Source organism: Diuraphis noxia, unplaced genomic scaffold (assembly GCF_037042655.1).
Source record: "Diuraphis noxia isolate RWA-SAM2 unplaced genomic scaffold, SU_Dnox_SAM2 contig0001, whole genome shotgun sequence".
Classification (NCBI taxonomy): domain Eukaryota; kingdom Metazoa; phylum Arthropoda; class Insecta; order Hemiptera; family Aphididae; genus Diuraphis; species Diuraphis noxia.
This window is the reverse complement of record NW_028301711.1, coordinates 59331865-59350499: the sequence shown is the minus strand read 5'-3', so window position 1 is coordinate 59350499 and position 18635 is coordinate 59331865. Positions and strand designations below refer to the sequence as shown.

General features: G+C 29.4%; 1 protein-coding gene and 1 pseudogene across 11 annotated transcripts in view; one reads left to right on the top strand and one right to left on the bottom strand.

Moving 5' to 3' along the window:
• NfI (Nuclear factor I) overlaps positions 1–18635 on the top strand; it is a 165867-nt gene that overhangs the window by 9844 nt on the left and 137388 nt on the right. The window lies entirely within an intron of this gene.
• Positions 3452–8692, bottom strand: LOC149061040 (uncharacterized; annotated as a pseudogene).

The window sequence follows — 18635 nt, the reverse complement described above, 5'->3', positions numbered from 1 at the left end:
CGACTAGTTCTGTACAACTATAGACTAAAATATTGGAATTTAAAAATTAAAAATATAGAAAACTATATATTTAGATTCCTACGTATTTCGTAATATAGACCTGGGAACCGATGTGTTAAAATTAATGCTACATCCTTGGCTGGGATACCTGTAAAAATTTTGAATAATATCGTTTTGAATAAACAATTTTTTGAATCTTTATTTTTTGGAAGCATCATTAATTGGAAACGATAAACATGGCTGGATAATAAATTAGAATCAACCATTCTGGAACTGATAAGCATGGCACTGATATAATTTGGAATCTATAAACTTTATATTTTCTTTACTTGGAAACGACAAATTGGGACTATACAATTATAATGTATATTCAAGGTTTATACATTCTAAATCGATTGATTCCAAATTATTAAGATTCAAAAATAAATAGTTTCTAAAAACGTCTTTTCCGAAATTGTAGTTTCAAATATTTGAAATTCAAAGAATTTATGGTACCCCCTTGGCTGTAGATATTTTGATTCAAGTAAAACATGTATAATATTCTAAATTTTAATTATTTAACATACCATTCGTTCATTATGTTCATTCGTTATTAATGGTATTATTCATAAAAATGTAATCTTTTTTTTTTATTAAGTATGAGGTACAAAAACAAATCTATAGCCTTCTATATCTACTATCTACATCAGAATTTTTTTTGTTTCAATTTGTATTGCAAATGCTTTATACAAAATATTAATTACATTTTTAAAATTTTTATATTAGGAAAGTAGATATGTAAAAAGTTTGTTCAAGTAAATTACTTATATAAATAGATCTACCATAACACAAACACTGGGCTATCATATCTTATTTACAGTATGTACATTATTATGTTACCTATATTATATATTTTGTTATTCTTAATTATATTGTTTTATAACTTCGTACATGGCTATATTATATTATAATATAGGTAAGTACTGAGATACCTATAAACCATTATGTTATGATACTTTAGAATCTTCATCTAAAATTAAGTTTAATTGATCAATCAAATAAAAATAACTATTTTTGTTATATATGTTAATTTCTCCAAAATAAAATCAATAAATTACTTTAAAATAGTTTTTTTTTTTTTTTTTATTAAGCTTATACAATTTAATTCAAATAAGTAATATATTAGTTTAATTAATATAATAGTATGAAAATAATAATTATTTGGCTATCGCTTGTATTTTTTAATTGTATTTCATTTCTTAAAATTTACAAATGTAATTACAACATAATAAAAAAGCGGGTAAGTGGGATGTCGCTCTGCTGTACATTAGGGGGTAGGGTTGAATCTCTGACTAGGGTAGGTTAAATTTGAATGCAATGATAGGTATCATTGTATACGAAAAACGATTCTGAACGGAGATGATTTGTAATAGTCTAGGATATATTATATTTAAATATTGTCATACATTATATTTTGAAACAAATATTTTATTTTTCAATTAGGACGCATTTTGCATAAGGCATGGTTAATCAGTTTTTCCAAAAACATTGCATGTAGTTATAGGTAATTCATAATACCTTATATTATCATAGATATATATATATACCTGGTTTGAGGATAAATCGTTATCGTTGGGTACGCAATTTCACAAACATTTAAAACTCAAAGGCTCAAAACATTTTTCCCATAATGACGCTTCAAAATTTCTCTATAGCTATTTGAAGCAAAACTTATGGAAAACTTAATGTTGAACCTTAGATATAAATACAAACAATTTTATGAATTTTGAACTACAAAATAATTTGCAAATATTCTTGGTTTTGACGAATTGTTGTCAATATTTTAACTTCAAATGCTAATAAAAAAAAATTGTGCCTATGCATTCTTATAATTACTATAAGAATATATAATATATTATAATAATCACTATAAGAATAACTTATGTGGAACTTTGTATTCAATTTTCAAGTATTTTGATTGGGCCAAAGAAATAGAAAGTATTATTATTATTATTATTTATTTGCGTAAAAATTCCCGTTTTTCTGTAATTTATTTTTGTTTTTCTCGATTTTTTTGAAAACTGTTGGAAAATTTTTATTTTTGACCTCTATAATGCACCAAGGATATTCACTTTTACATCGGAAACCACCACCAAAATTTGAAATTGAAGCATTATTTCGACTAATTATGCTGTACACAGACACATAAAAAAAACACACATCATTGTAAAATCAATGCATTCATCATTTCGTTCAGAACCTAAAAATATAAAGTTAATTAATTTAAAAAACAATAGGTACCTATATTTAACAATAATGATAAATATAGGTTATATGAATAAAAACTATAAATATAATACAAATATGTGTGAATAGATGATACAATTATTCATTAATATAATTTATATATATATATATATATATATACCGTGATACCTGTATATCAAAGAATTAAATACAATATTATATAAATATTTATAAATTATAAATTCCCGTATGTGATCAAATTCTTTGACGTTTTCATGATTGTTGTGTTACTGTTAATATCATTTTATTGTTTCCTTTTTTCATTCACGATAATCGTGTGAATTATAATTAGGTACGTTATTACAGACTTCAAGAAATTCAATGAGTCATGAGAATATATTAATAACCACATAAGTTATATGATCTATGTTCATTCGTTCATTGTGTTCTTTACTAAAACCGTGTTCGACCATATTTGTAAAATAGAATTATTTTTTTTTTATTGACATATTATCACTGAAAAAATATCATATATAAAAGGTAACTTAAAATAATATATAAGAAGACATTACACGGACATTTGTTGACTCCGTCTAACTAGTGAGTAACATACCAAATTGTATACGCTCGGAAGATCACAATTTAGATTTGTAGTTTAAAAAATATAGTGAATTTTAAGTTGTAAGTACAAACAATTAAAATTTTTACAATACTCATAACTCACTTGAAAATTACAATATAATAAGTTTACGAGATTTCCTAGATTATAATCTTAGATTTAAATTTTATTAGAAGTAAATTTACTCTCATTTTTAACTAACGGAGTTAAATGTAATCTGCTAAGCTTAAAATTTGTTACGTTACGCACATGTAAGAAAAAGATAACAAGCGTCCGTGTAACGTCCTTTTTACAAATATGTAATACATATCAAAAATATAATACATAATTATAATATATTTTATAATTATTGGAATCAATGTAATTAAAAATGTGAGTTTAGTCGATATATTATCATCTGTTTTTTTTTCCAAAGTCGATAACATTTTTATAAATTACTAAAAATTATTTTAAAATAGTGTAATATAATATTTTATATTTTTATATAAATGTATATTACTTTTTTTGAGATAAGTTGAGTTAAGTTGTTAAGTTGTAAAAAAATGTCACAATTATGTAATTATCGTCTACAATGTAGACTTTACTTATACTTCACAAGATGTTATGCTAACAGAAATTTTGGTTTTTGGCAAAAGCTGTTAATGAACTATAGACAGTAGACGATGATTTTGGCATAAAAATTGTGTCGGTTAAGGTTAAGGTCGAAAAATCAGGTTTAAGTTGGAAAATAAATTTAACTTCGAATTTCTTTTCATTCTTGGACAATGCAGTTTTGTTTGATTTAATGGATACCCAATATTTCTCGTGCACAGCTGTAATATACAACATGTAGGAAGTTAAAAAATATCTGGTTCAGTCACGTGTTTCCCCCGTCAGTCGAGTCTCACACCACGTTTTCAATGTACTTGTGAGTATATAAAACCCTCCACGATATGACCTTGACCCGGAATAGTGGTTTGCAAAGTACTATTTGTACGCAGTTGATTGGAACGGTTTCAAAAACGAAAAAAGGGGTCGAATAATACCTACTGCACGGTTACGTGCGTTTGAAATGTATAGTGGTCGAAAACTAGGACGGGCGGTATCTCTTATAGCATTATGACATATCATTAAACTCATATACGAAATCAGTCCACATTATAGACCACATTTCGCATCATTATTTTAAATATAAATCATGTGCATTGTGTATTGCTTTTCAAGGAAAAATGTTAAGTGCTTATTTATTATTACTGTAGGTAGTTACAAGTTTTTTTTTTTTTAATTTCAAAATAAATTTCAATAAATGATTGTTAAAAGCTTACTAGGTATAGAAAACGTATTTATGTTGTATTTTTATTGTTTATATAATACAAATAATGCATTACGCGCCTAATGTAATTGTATGACACTATGACCGCTGTTTTAAAAGTCTATTAGAATTGTTTTACAATACAATCATTTATAAATGCATTATATTTAAAGTTAAAATCATACGAGTAGGTATATATATATTTTTAATATGCTTTTCGTTTTAGTCACAGACATTTTTATTATAGCATGGAAATATAATTATGTTATGTTATACACTATACAGCCTCTATATATGCGCATATACACATTACGCATATTGCGCGTTACTTCAAACTGTCACTTATACAGATTAATGTTATATTTTGTAAACGCATTAAAGATTTATTATCAAACTGTATGTTATGAGAATATTTTCTTTAAAATCATTTTACCGATATAATACTTGATATTATATTATATTAAGTAGGTACTATATTAATAAATTACCTTGCACTAATTTAATTTTCAGAGTTTTTGTAGATATGATTTGCCTACTCTAACATTTTTGTTCGATAAACCCATACCTACTAATTGTGATTCTGTTGGTATAATAATAATTGCTATACACGAATATAAGGAAATCATGCATCTTAAGATGATCAGATTTATCTTTATTTTTCACGAATAAAAATATCTGAATACATTTCATTTGTTATAATATGTATATTAATTAAGCTGTATGTAAGAGGAATGTTTTTTAGTAAAAAAACCCAGTTTAATGATCAGAATACAAACAAATATAAATTGTTAACACTTTTTCAATTACTTAATCATGCTGATATGAATAACGAAGTAATATTACTTATGTTTTAACGTATTTGGTATATATTTAGACATTAGTCATTCTATTTAAACCTAATGTAATATAATTTTTATATATTATGGCTTTATTTATCTAGGTATATTACCTAAATTACTATGCACAGTAAATGATTTCTACTATATCTTTTATTCCTACATAGTTTGTTTTGGTTGTAAGTATCTGACTGCATTTTTCTATGAATAAAATAGGTAATACATGTTTGGTTAAGTATATATTGTGTTAGATTTTATTAGTTTTATATAGGTATATATATATATATTAAATATATTACTTTTACTTTTGAAGTTTTAATGACGAGATTATTTTAGTAAAACTATAGTTATGGGTACTATTTACTATTTACTTATTATATTAGGTACATAATATGTAAATATACTTAAATTTAAATTAACTATTGATATTTAAACACAACAAGTAATGTAATAATTTGAAAAATAAGGTCGCTGGTTTAACAAACACTAGTTTCTCTTTATATTTTGGAGATTGTAATTGTTATATAGAGTTATTGAAGACTTACAAGTGTTATTCATAAATTAAAAAGGTATATTGAAAGAAAAAAATCGAGTAGGTTGATGATGAAAATAAACATCTCAGTAAATTAAATTGCCACCTACAATAATTGTGTACATGAGCCATAGGGAAAAAATTCATTTATTTTATCATTGTGTGTATTTGATGTTTATAAATGTATAGTAATGGAACACGCCTGGACAATAGAATTGCATTTTGTGGTCATTATTGATATACGCGACCAGACGCACAATATTCTGTGATTCTGTCATTTCGTGGGCGAATTTATAATCATATTATAATTTTTTCTCCTATATTTATCAAAAATTAAATCTACACATTTCTCCTTTATAAGTAGTAATTCAAATACAAATGTCCGCAAAGCAATTTTCATCGTGTCCGGTTCGGCTATTCGGTTACCGAGTTGGAAAAATAAAATAAAATAAGTACCAGACTAAGCGGAATTGTTAAATAAAAAAAAGGCGGAGAAGTTCCACTCGAATTGTAGAGTTATAATAAAATTTACGATCTGGCAAAATTTCAAAAGGACAAAAATATAATTTATTTTTTTATTTTGTTAGAAAATGTTTTATTTTAGAACGTCAAAACCTTGATGAGGGCGTCGTGATTAGGCAATTTAGGTACCCTCGAGCTTCTGTTCGAAAATAGCACCGGCCGCTTGTATATATCTGTGCAGCATAATTGTGTATAAATAACGTGTAGAATATAGGCCGTTTTGATGTGTGAAACGCGCTCTAGAGACGAAAACAGTGTATATAGCGTACATGCATCAGTGCTGATGATATTGTAATAAATAAAATCGACATCAGGGCGATAGCGTTACATAATATAAGAAGACTGCGTTGGAAAATTATTTGCAAAATAATAACAGAGGGTGATATATTCACGATTGTATTAGCACCACGAGATGTTTGGCACGGTTGTAAGACATATACTGGACCTTAGAAGATTCAGCGGTTTGAAGGGCGTTTGGATATAATCCAGTTGGACCGGCGTTTTATTGTATTTTATTTTCTCACGATCGTTTTGGCTATTAAGTCAGCTTTTTCTCGTGAATCGCAACCATCACAGGTAAATGTCTGCAGCGAGACTAGACCACGTGGCTTTTTTTTCCAATATATTAATTTATGCACAGTCTACGCAGATCATCACTTTGTAGTTTATTATTTTATACAATATTTTATTTGTTTATGATTTGAACTGATTCCTGTAAATTATATTTTTGGTTTTGTTTATTATTATATACGCGTTTCAGGGTTACACGTAATTAACTGTATTATGTACTGATTATAGGGTCAGGGTTTATCAGGATGATATGACGATTTATACAGGGCGCATGTAAATTCCGCCCAAAATGAACTACAGGTAAAATAAGGTACATGTAAATTCCGCCCGAAAATAAAAATATAATATTAAAATTAGTAATATTTATAATAATAAAAACGAATTAAAATATAATCATAATCAATAATTACAACATGTCATGTGCATATAACAAAATAAAAATATTAATATTTATAATAATAAAAAAGCGTCAAAATAAAATCATAATCAATAATTAGCACATATTATTATGAGTCGTGTATATTGTATAACATATAAAATTGTTAAAATAGTAATGACTATAATAATAAATACAAGTCAAAATATCACTTCCACACTATTTATTTTTTATTTTTGTTAAAATCCCCAAAATAATGAGCCACGTTGCCTACATAATCATCTATAGATATTTCATTATTTTTATATTTTCTAATTATATTTTGCATGTATATATATATATATATTTTTTTTGATTTGGAATTTTTATATTTATGTGGTTCATTTATACTATTTATATTTATGTAATTTTCTACTTGAATTTGTTTAAGTTTGTCTAAAAATACAAAAACATAAGGATGACTAGAATTAAAATTTTTATTAAAATTGGAATGAAACGACTCACAAGCATTAGTCGTTATGTTCAGATCTGCTGTACCAGCAGCCCATATATTTGGAGGAAAAGCAGCGTCATTACTTACATAATTATTTAATAAATAATCAGAAAATTGTTTTAATCTATAATCATTTGGCTTAGAACTCATTGGAAAAACTTCAAAGTAATCAAAAACCATCTCGGGCTCTAAAAAAACTAATCCAAAACATTTAACTATCCAATTTCTAATAGTCGAGGCTTCAGTTTTATACTCTACACTTAATCCTATTGTTTGAACATACCTATACCACGATTGTAATAAATGAAAACGACAACCATAAATTTGAATATTCGGCCAGATGGATTTACATGCGTTGTGTATAGCTTTTTCGAAGTCAATAACAACATACTTTGGCTCAAATAAGTAATTATCATGAATACAAAGATCAACTATTAATTTAAAACATTGCAAATAAATATTTTGAGTTTTTGCTCCTAATAAACAAAAAACTAAAGGTATATAATGACCATTAAAATAGCCATGTATAGTAAATAGTTGCAAAAAAAATTTAGAACTATATTCAAATGTACCATCCATGTAAACCCATTCTGCTGTTGATAACATTTTTAGATTTGTTTTGCACCCAAAAATTATAATACCATTTACTTTGTCATTATTAAGAATAAAATTTTCATCTCGATTGGTTACCACCTGTATATCATCCAACATATTTTGAACTTCTTCCCCAGATTTTGGCAAAGGAGGGAATTTTTTTCGCTTTGCATTGTAAAGATTTCGCTTGATATTATGCAAGTCACTTACTTGCAACGCTTCAGATCGATAAATGCTTTTAATAAAAGTACACACTATTTTACTAGGTTTCTCATTACTATCTTCAACAGCTTTACGTTTTGCCGATACTGACACAATTTGCCGTTGTATATTTTGATCACTAAAAACAAAATTATAATTTCAGGATTTAAAAAATTAATATTTTAAAATATATTATTTAATTAAGTTATGTATAATATTTTACTTGCCTATTTGCACTATGTTTATCATGATCAACATTTTGTTCAGCGATATTAATAGTTTCACCAAAGGTTTTCACAAAAGCTTTGCAAGTTTTGACTATACATCGCCATTTTGTTATCCAGAAGCTAAAGGTCTATTTACTTTAGAAAATTTAAAATTGTTCAATACTAAAAGTATATTTCCACGTTCTGATTCAATAAATTGAGCCATTATAGCGTAGATACTAGGTATAAGCGTATAAGACTCTAGGACGTGTACTGAACACAATTTATAATATTTCTATCTGAAATTTTAGATCCACAATATTGCAGTCAAAGCTGATAAGATATGACATGATTGACGATTATCGTTTGAGATACGATTGTTCCGTGTTCGAAAATGTTGTGACTTCCCAATACTATAAGTTATAACACGCACCGCGTCGCGAAAAGTACGGTCGCGTCGTACATTCACGCGGAACGCTTAGATTAAAAATATTTATTTTTCCGGGCGAAACTATTTTTGTACCTGTATATTTTTCCGGGCGGAATTTACATGTACCTTTTTTTGCTTGGATATTTTCCCGGGCGGAATTTACCATAGACCTTGTTTTTACCTGTTCATTTCGGGCGGAATTTACAATCTCCCATTTATACAATATAATATACAATGAAATTACATTTGATTATAATTGAACATCCCCCGCGTTTTCCTGATACATCTTATATATGAAAAACAATATATTATCAAATCTTTACATAATTGCGATGATTTTAAAGTGATTACATTTGAATTTATTGTGTTTTTAGTGTATATATATATTATATACCAATATACCTATATTAAACATTATTTATATTTTTGTGAACTTTAAATCAAAAATAACAATTTTAATTTTACTTATTGTATGTTGTTTGTTATTGGTAAAAATATGGTTCTATACGCGGCTCAAACGTATTATATCGCTGTATATAATATATTGTTTGAAGGGCTATAATACAATACATGGAGGGGTTTATAAGTATCAACAGTTTTATATATATTATATATGAACGATGACTGTTTCCTAATGGAGTGGACTTCTGGAAATTACCTGCAGGGATGCAGACGTATTAAGTAAACGTCCTTTAGGAAAGCCCAAGGCAATTTTTTTTTTAGTTGTATGATGCCATTTTAAAGCCCCAGATACCAACAAAATTGAAAACAACACAAATGTGTAATTATATTATTATACATATATATAATAAGGCAACTTTAAACTTTATATTATCATTTACAGTTTATTGTTTTTCTTACATATTAAATAGAAAATAATTTCTATTACACGTTAAACAACTATATAATATAGCTGACATTCAATTATAATAAAGTTTAGAATTGAAAGGAAATTACTTTTTTCAAATTAAACAAAAGTATAATTGTTATATACTTTATGTGTTTAATATAATATTAATTTTTTTGCTCCTCCCTACTTCTATAACACTCTTCTTATGTTTTTTTTCTTTTTGTGATAAACTGTTAAGATGTTTAGGAGTAATTAGTGTGGTACAAATCGAAAAAAGCTTGTAAATTAGACGACTTGTTGTCGATATAATATATATATTATATTTAAAATAATATAATATTATTATGTGTGTCATCGTCGCGCCGGTAACTACAAGATGGTCATAAAAAGATAATTTTTATAAACAGTTTATACTGTTTATAGGGTATCTAAATAAATAAAATAAATTTGGTTTTTATTTTGCTATCAAGTGTTTATAGACTTTTTTATTTTCAATGTTTTTCTGATTCATGTTAATCAAATGTTTTTTATCGATAAAAAAAGCTTGAAAATATAATTTAAGATTCCCTGCAAGTTTTTCTTATAACTTAAATATACACGGTCAAATAATTTTATAACATTGTATTTACATATGAGGGCAGTTAAAATGGTATAGGTAAAGGTAATAATATATCAACAAATTTATTCCACAATTATTGTGAACCGCGTTTAACCTCGTGCCGCATAAATAGGATGTATAGTTTATGTATATACCATCATTATGTATAAATAACTACTAACTATACGTACTCGACCGTTATTGTGACTACATTAAAATCTTATATTGTTCATCTCGAGTCTCCTGATCATCCTACTCTTCTCCACCACACGACCAATCACGAAATCACTGTGGCTACAAATTGATAAAAAGGATCCATTACTATAATATACGTACATATATATATAAGATTTGTACATGGGGGCCCAAATGACATTAGCATTCCGGTCTGGCGAGACTTAATCAAAGGAAGATGCCTATATTACACATACATACACACACACACACACACATATATATATATATATATATATATATATATATATATATATATATATATATATATATATATATAAGTAGGTAGTGTAAATAATTATTATAGAGAATCAGTTGCTCGTTCCACTGGGACCGTTCAGGTCATGTCCCTCCACGGTTAAATGTCATATACCTTTACGTTGGCTGATAGTAGACGCTCGTGCGCATGTATAGTAGGACACGAGCTGATACAATAACAATATATTAATAACGGACACGATAACGGAGGAGTAGGAGGTAGGTAGGTTCTCTCTCGAGAGATCGCGTTTGCAGACAAAATTATTGTAAATTGATATGCGTAACCCATTCGGCGGCAGCTTGTACACAGCTCTGTATATAATTCGATTATTATCGCCGTTATCCGGATTATATGCTGGGGTTCGCGACGTTTGCAGAGGGCTTCTGATATAAGTAATACAACGTGCATTTTACATGAACACATACACAGCATAGATGCTACTCGTGGCACTCGTTTTTGAGTATTCGACCGAGACGAGTGCGCAATTAGCGATGAATGATGATAAATGTAGCGCATCCCAGTGATTATTATTGTCACAAGAATTATGCTTGTGTAATTGAACTACACCCGAGCATTAATTTCATTATAATATTCGTAGTATGGTATGTTGAGTTTAAATGTATTATGTTTAAACTTGAATACGTATTGTTTTTGATATTATTATGAAGGCTATAAATATCGATTATGCATAGTTATGTGTATTTTATTGAAATATACTGCTTGTACGTATATTTTATAGGTACTTGTTGAATTAGTATACAGGTACTTGGTCCCTTTTGAAGTATCAATTTTTATTTTTATATATTAGGTATTTTAATATTTAATTATTTTCAGTTAATGCCGTATTTTTTAAACGTTTATAGCGTTTTTAATATAAACTAAAAACCATTACATACCTATTTGAGATATTTTTATTTTAAAAACATTTCTTATTGTTTTCAAACTAAATAAGACAAATATAACTATGTATAAATTACAAGTATACCTAAATAGGTCTCGATTTAATAAAATAATAATATATATATATACCTACTTTCAAGTTATTTTCAAACTAAATAGACGGCGTATGTACCTATATATGCATAATAATAATGAGATATACATATATAATATACGTTTATTATTATACATGTATTAAAAATGTTGTGTTTGTCGGTAGAGACAAGACTCATCTGGTTATTTTTGTATCGTAGAAGAAATAATATTTTACCAGTTCATATTTCATAGGAACCTCTGCTGCAGCTCGGATGTATTGACTTGCCACGTACGCTGCAGATTTATAGGGCTCGTTTTACGCTTAAAATAGACGGGCATGCACGGGACACGGCAGTGGCTTATAATAGAGGCCTTCAGTTCAACACACAGCATTGTTTTACCATCGCTGCTACAAAGCTCAACACTAGTCGGTATATTATATGTTGTATATTCTAATGATAGCAATAGGTGTTGTAGAATTGTAGACACCGTGTCGAAATAGATTCCAATCATTTTACAATAACAAAATGTTCAAAGTTTACACGAAACTTGGCGTTCTATAATATAGTGGCGTTATCAAAAATGTCTTATGGAAGGGGATATGAATATGTTATACCCACCGACCAGTGGTCGGTAATGTATGCCACATTTTATTTGTTGATAATTCAAAATGAGTCAAAATATTTTTTAAATGTTTCATTAGTCTTATGTTAGTAGGCGATAAGAAAAAAATATCTTCATCTCAATTTGACTCTTTTCATGTAAATTTTCTAGAATCGATGAATTTAATCTCCCCTCGTAATTACGCCTCCAATTTTATTCATAATATCATATATTTATAAAATAATGATAGTTGACTGCAGGATCTCGAATTAAAAACATAACAATAATAATTAAAAATTAAAAATTCTGGTTAAAATTACAACGATAATTTTTAATATATTATTTTACGGGTGGGCCATTTTTCTCATATTGTTTTTTTTTTCAATATAATCCTAAGTTGAATTCTCTCATGTGCACCTAATACTGCAGTATGAAAAACTATACTATTTTCAAACACATACGTACACATATGTAGACGTAAACATTGAGTATTACCATATGTTATCCAAACAATAATTAGACACGTTTTATTTATAGTACTAATAATAATACTGTATACTTATATAGTATTATAGTCTGCGTGGCAGACTGGCAAATATAAAATCGAATGCACGTGTATGATGTATTATTGTCTAATATTATACTGTGCTGTATAATGTATATTGGATCTTATATTTGGTGTCATATGATTCATTTAGATATTATTGTGATTTTTACACGAGATTATGCATCAAAAACGAAAACAATCATAATAATTATATAGTTTTTTATATGAATCCGGAATAATTTACGTACATGATAGTATTTTTCTAAATATTACGTAAAACTGTTTCAATTTTTTGCAAACATCCTTCATAGTGCATCATATAGTGTTGTAAACATATGTTTTGTTACACGCTTCTGTGATCAACAGATTTTCGTGTTAGAAAAATGTTTTTCATTCGTATTGTGCCGCGCAGAACTGCAGCGGCAGCAGTAGCTATCCGATCAATTCGTCTCGATAATATCATCGCAAAAAGAAGTCGGTCGGAGGGTGGAAGGAGACGAAAAAAAAGGGCAATTAATCTAAAGGGATGTCTGGTTTTTATATGTGTACGATTGCAAAGGATTTAAACGTTAGCCTCCGCAGGATTTAAAAGAACCGGCATGACGGACTCATTAATTCTGGTTGTCAGCGACGCGCCGAAGAAACACTATACCGCAGTCGTTGCAGAATCGTTACATATCTACTAGTAAATGGCGGATAAATGACTGGCGATTTTTCGAACAAAACTCGTATGTATGTATACGCACACGCACGAAACCGCTAATATCACAGAAGGATCTGTATATCATAGTATTTTAGTGTATGTGTATATATTTTCAAGGATGTATATATGGTGTATATGAGTAAGCCAACGGCAGATATCGATTTTTCAGACTATTTTTTGAAAACTACTGCAGTGGCAGTGAGTGCAGTATCAGCAGCGCATCGGTTGCGTTCAACTGCATCTTTACGAGCCATAGTTGTGTCCCCTGTAGGGTCATATAAAACATACATATATATAATTTGTATTGCACCCATGAATACATTTTGCATATTAACAATTGTTCGCTTGAATTTTTTTATTTTAAATAATTTCACTCACTGCCGCAGACGATGTCACTGCAGAATATAAATGAATGTTATAAATTTATAAATATATACGTCTGTGTGCATTATGTATTTCTGAATACTATATGCTATTAAACGATACATGTATATCTATATAATATTTAATGGTGGTTGCATTAAAAATGACTATCTGCAGATACAACAAATAATATGCACGCTATATACATGCTTTAAAACGTTTGATTTATACGTTGGTCGTTGTTGTCAATTGTATTTTTTTAATATATAGGTACACAATACATGACTCATTTTTAAATCAAAAAGACAACGTTTATTACATAGTAATTGTATACTTACATAAAAATTACTATATACAGATTATAGTCTATAATGCATAAATTATAATATATATTATACTGTATGGACGTATCTGTATAGTGTGTTCTTATTTTTGATTATTCAGTTGTTAGTGAACAGCTCTGAAACACCACACGGAATTTTTTTATAATATCGAAGTTAATGACTTTTAATGTTTAAATATGATTCTGATTTATATTGTCATCTACTAAATTCTAATTGTTTTCTCGTTTGTGCACTATATAAAGGCTGCTATAGCTGTAATTCGTATGCTTGTTTTCGCGTCAGTTCGTTCGGTTGCTATTAAGACTCATAACAACGGTATTACGTTCAACACGATTTGCCCGTATAATGTGTACCATTTATAGGATCGAAGGGACCACTGGGGTGCAAGAGGACATGCGGGTAGAAAAGTGAAAAGTGAGTCGGCGAACGTGGTAGCGGGAAATCAGTGCGAATCATGGCTGCAGGGGGTGAAAGTATGGGTGGTGAAATAAAACCACTGCGTTGTCCGAAATTTATTGCTGCGTTTTTCAAACCAAAGTTTAGGCACTTAAAAAATATTGAAAAAAAATATAAAACATTCGACCTAAATACAATAAATTTAATACATTTTAAAAAAGCACTATAGAGGGAAACGCCACGATGGTTCTCGCGGCATAAGTTTACGCGACCAATAAATTAAAAAAATTAAAATTAATTTCAGGAGGAGAAAAAACAAAAAGAAAAAAACAATGAGCTATTATTGTGAAACGTCGAAATCGTTTTGTCTGTCGCTGCCGCCGTTGGTGCAGACTTTTTGGACTGTTCGGCGGTCGTGTTCGGGCGACCGTCCCGGACAAGAACGACTCGAATTGGCGAAAATATATATATATTTATAATATAAAAGGGGTCAACAAACACGAACAGGGACGGTAGTGATGGTGTTTAACGTGTTTGGGCATCGGTTAGTACAACTTTCCGACCCACGTCTGCGGTGTATATACAGGGGCATATTATCTATATATATTATAATATTATTGTGTATATGGTCTTTGGGTCCTTCCATTGTGTTTTTGGACGTTTCGCCGAGAATAATTCACACGGTCTCTGCTGCTACCGCTCCTATACATGTCATTTACAGTTTTATAAAACAACAAACCGAGGGGCGCAGAGCGAAATACCATCTATTAAAGGACTCAATAATTTAACTACCGTTTACCGAGATTACGCTTTTAAAATAATAATAATGCTATACTATACTATATTATGTACATAGTTTTCTTGTTGTAGTTGTTATAATTATATTGATATCGGGTATACCTCATCTGCGACTTCCGCCATAATAGTAACCACAATAATATTAAGACATGATGCTTTTTGAACTGTAGTTATTATTTACATAATATTTATATTGATAAACCCACTTATTATTCTTTTGAAATGATAATTTGCTTATTTCGTTGACATGGTTTACTCATAGAGTACTCATAATTCGAATAGTTTATCTTAACAAATTAAAACTGATATTGTACTGCAGATGTTAAAATATTCGGAGTAAATATTATCTAATAATATTATATTGGCAAATGACATATTTATGATCGTATTTTTCTATGTATAAAACGATATTTTTCCTTTATAATAATCTGGTAAAAACATATTTCATAGCGAATGTCATATAACGTTGATTGTACAATATTTTATTTATAAAATATGACTTTTTAGAAGGCTATATTGATTACTGATATAAATAAAAAATAAAAATTACATCTCTTTTCTGTACCAATACTTGCATGATAGAAACAATAAATTTTATGAGATATTGCTAAATTTTATTTCCGGATTCGTCATACTATTATAGTGAAGTCTGTGGCACGCATTCTTATAGTCTAAGCGCACGACACACGCATAGCATACTATAATGTGCGTGCGATTTTCTTTTCCACATGATAATAAAAATACCCAAAAGGGGGAAAAAACTTATGTTTTCGTGTTTTCGGCGTACGGACGTAGCGCGCGGGGCCCTTGTCCACGCGTTATTTACATGCCGGATCGATGGTGGTTCGTGTTGGGGGGGGGGATGTCTCAGGAAATTTGCGTATAAAACCTCGTGGCGTAAATCGTCGTTTTAAGCGGCCCTGTTTGAAGGGGGCAAGGAAATCTACACACACACAATTATATGTATATACATGGATGACAATATATACGGTGCCCTCGTACACAGATATACGATTTATGCGCAATCGACGGTCGTCCTCGTTGTACGTTATATATATACATATATATAATATACATGCGAGCACCTCCTACGCGATGTCCAAAAGTCTGCGTTACGCGCTTGGACACTCCTTTGCAAACGTCCCTTTGCGTGTAACCCGCGGGGACTCGACTCCTGCCGCCGTCGTTGCTGCGGCCCTTGCCGTTTAATTAATAGGATCGTTTATTACTGCGCGTATGTATACATATATACACACTATATAGGGTGGACTTGATAGAGAGTGTTAAAGAGAGAAAGAGATAGATAGAGATATTATACAGATTATACAGGGGGTGAGAGAGATATAGAAATAGATAGATATCGATCGACGACCACTATCCCCTCTCTACCGACATCGTAATATCATAGGCGTTTCCGATGTTAACATATTATTGCAACGGTTTGTGTGTATAACGCGTGCGACTAGATACGTTAAATCATGATGTATGGTTATTGTGCAATTAAATGCACTTATTTACAGAGTTAGAGTGGCGCGTAGATAATATTATATGTAGGCCACAATTCACAAATGGGTCACAATTTCTATCGAATCATCCATTATAGTTACTGGATATAGTTTCCTGCAGTGTCTTTGTCGAATACAAATTTCCCCATACGGTTCATTCTCATTTTCAATTTAACTTTCGCAATTTGAGTTTGCTGGGTATGGTTTTAACAATGCGTTAGTTTTTTCATATGTATAGTTATAACTTATCTACAACTAACATTATAATACTATTTAAATGCGTTTCTATGGCAAAGTGAGAAATAAAACCAGTAGAATAGTGATAATTTAAAAAAGTGTTTTTTTTATATATATATATATATATATATATATAAATATATAAATATATATAATATATATGTTTATATTTACATAACAATAAATTATTTTATGTTATCCTATAACAACTGTATAGGTAGACTATTTATTACTATCGCTCGGCCAGAAATCGTCTATTCATTTCGAATGTTATATGGTGAAGTTTAAATTAACATTACGCGTTAGCTGTAACAACTTGTGCCGTTTATCTTGTTTTCATTTACCGTCTTTCAGTGTCCAAAACGGTTTATTAGATTTACCTATCAAGAGACACTTGTCACGTCTTATCTAGTCCTACACATCTCGCGTATTGTGTACGGTGAAACGAAACCGAATTCAATTTAAATTTTAAACCGAATAGGTATTGGTGTTAACAATAACCGGCAAATTGTATTACTCACGTATGTTTACTGTGTGATAGAATATAATATGCATATACATATATTTATGGCTTATTTATTATTTTATATTATATGAATTCAAATTTAAAAACTGTATAATAAACTATATATTGTTCGTGATTATGATATTACGTGATATTTACACGTTTGCACAACAGTGTGTAGAAATATAAAATATATATATTATACATAATAAGTGTTTTAGTAGGTATGTATAGTTGTGATTGTGATCAATGTGAAAATATTTACCTCGATGTATAATAATAGATTTTATTAGATTATAATGGTATACTATTCATGTAGACTGTGATGCAAATAAAAAATGGTGATGGACGTACATACTGTCGTTGGGCATTTGAGAGTTTGAGACGCACGCCAAGTCAGTTTTCGTTTCGGCACATTTGAAAAAAAATCTATTAAAAACTCCGTTCATAAATAAACATATACTACAATATTACAGCGGTATCATATAGGTAATCGCACCATGAAGACTTAATGGCCGAGCAGCATCGGTGGTTAAAAATTCCTATATGTAAACGCGGTACGGAAATCCGCATCGAAAATCCGAGGGAAAAAAATAAATAAAAAAAATACCGGGAAAAAAGATTACGCCGTTTTATCCCTTAATTCGCGTTAGCAAACACGCGCTGAGTACGGCGCTCGGCGGTAGCACCCTTCCTCGCGTGTACTTCTCCGTCGAGAGTTATACGCGTGACGAAGACGCGTATAGTGCGTTCCTCTCGATCTTATCTGCCATGGCTTCGGAGAAAATGTGCATCGGCGGCGGGAACCGAGAACATAAGATG